The sequence below is a fragment of the Ailuropoda melanoleuca genome, chromosome 2 (assembly GCF_002007445.2).
Source record: "Ailuropoda melanoleuca isolate Jingjing chromosome 2, ASM200744v2, whole genome shotgun sequence".
Classification (NCBI taxonomy): domain Eukaryota; kingdom Metazoa; phylum Chordata; class Mammalia; order Carnivora; family Ursidae; genus Ailuropoda; species Ailuropoda melanoleuca.
In genome coordinates this window covers 111,016,668-111,018,121 of record NC_048219.1, presented here as the reverse complement: position 1 = coordinate 111,018,121, position 1,454 = coordinate 111,016,668, and the positions used below count along the sequence as shown (strand labels likewise).

General features: G+C 40.1%; 1 pseudogene; it reads left to right on the top strand.

Annotated features, from left to right (window-relative positions):
* Positions 1-232: 232 nt before the first annotated feature.
* On the top strand, positions 233-697 carry LOC109490401 (annotated as a pseudogene).
* Positions 698-1,454: the final 757 nt, after the last annotated feature.

Here is a 1,454-nt window from a genome sequence, read left to right as displayed (position 1 = left end):
TTTTTAATGGCTAGTTTTTTTCCCAGAATATTAGAATAGTTGGGAAAATCTTGAAAAAATTGAAAGCATTTGTATTAAAACTCACAATATTTTAAGTATAAATATCTTATTTACTCTGAAGATAATTATTATAATTTAACATTAATGGAAGCAAGATCATCAGTAATATTTTAAATATCTAATTCTGGACCTTGAAATGCCACCATCCCAGAGTCACCTGCACCTCCCAGCCATGGTCAATCCCACCATGTTCTTTGACATCGTTGTGGACAGTGAGCCCTTGGGATAAAGTTCCAAAGACAGCAGAGAACTTTAATGCTCTGAGCACTGGGGAGAGAATTTAGTTTTAAAGGTTCCTGCTTTCACAGGATTATTCTGGGATTTATGTGCCAGTGTAGTAACTTCACACACTGTAATGGCACTGGTGGCAAGTCCATCTATGGGGAGAAGTTTGATGATGAGAATTTCATCCTGAGGCCCACGGGTCCTGGCATCTTGTCCATGGCAAATGTTGGGTGCATCACCAACAGTTCCCAGTTTTCCATCTGCACTACTAAGACTGAGTGGTTGGATGGCAAGCATGTGGTCTTTGGCAAAGTGAAAGATAACATGTATATTATGGAAGCCATGGAGTGCTTTGGGTTCCAGGAATGGCAAGACCAGCAAGATCACTATTACTGACTGCGGACAAATTTAATAAATCTCACTTGTGTTTTGTTTTAACTATCAGACCATTCCTTCTGTGGCTCAGGAGAGCATCCCTTTATTACCATCTGCTCAAAACATCCTATAATCTTTGTGCCCTTGCTACAATTCTATGGGTTCCATATTTTCCTTATTCCCTTACAAGTCTGGCTGGATTGCAGAGTTAAATTTAAGACTATGAAATAAAAACTAAACAACAACAACAAAAAAATAAAAATCTAATTCTGGAAAAAAATTTTGACATCGAAAACGTATACAAATATGGACAAATGGGGGACACACTTTTCCTTTTGCCTCAGGTACCAACATGGCTCAGCACAGCATTACTTCCTGAGAATAAAACAATATGAAGAAAAACAAAACAGAGAGAAGTCAGGACAGGGAGAGAGGTGAAGAACCAGAGAGAGAGCCACAGAAATGTTAACAACCTTTGCATGTGTGCATCTGACTGTGTCAGAAGCAAGGTCTGTATCTGTACTTCTCAGCCACGCATTAGTTTCTGTTGTTGCTATCACTGTGTGATTTGTGTTTCTGTCACTTGAAATTCAAAAGCCATGTTTAAGCTGGGCCTTTGTCTTAAGTTGGGTTACTGAAGCAGACCGTGAGACAAGATGTGAGTTCAAGTAGTTTACTTGGCAGGTGATCCCCAGAAAGTACCAAGGCAGAATGAGAATGTGAGATGGGAGAGAGAAGGGAGGGGATCAAAGGAAGCTTTGTGAAGCAGGGCACCGCTTGAACACCTCTGGGAG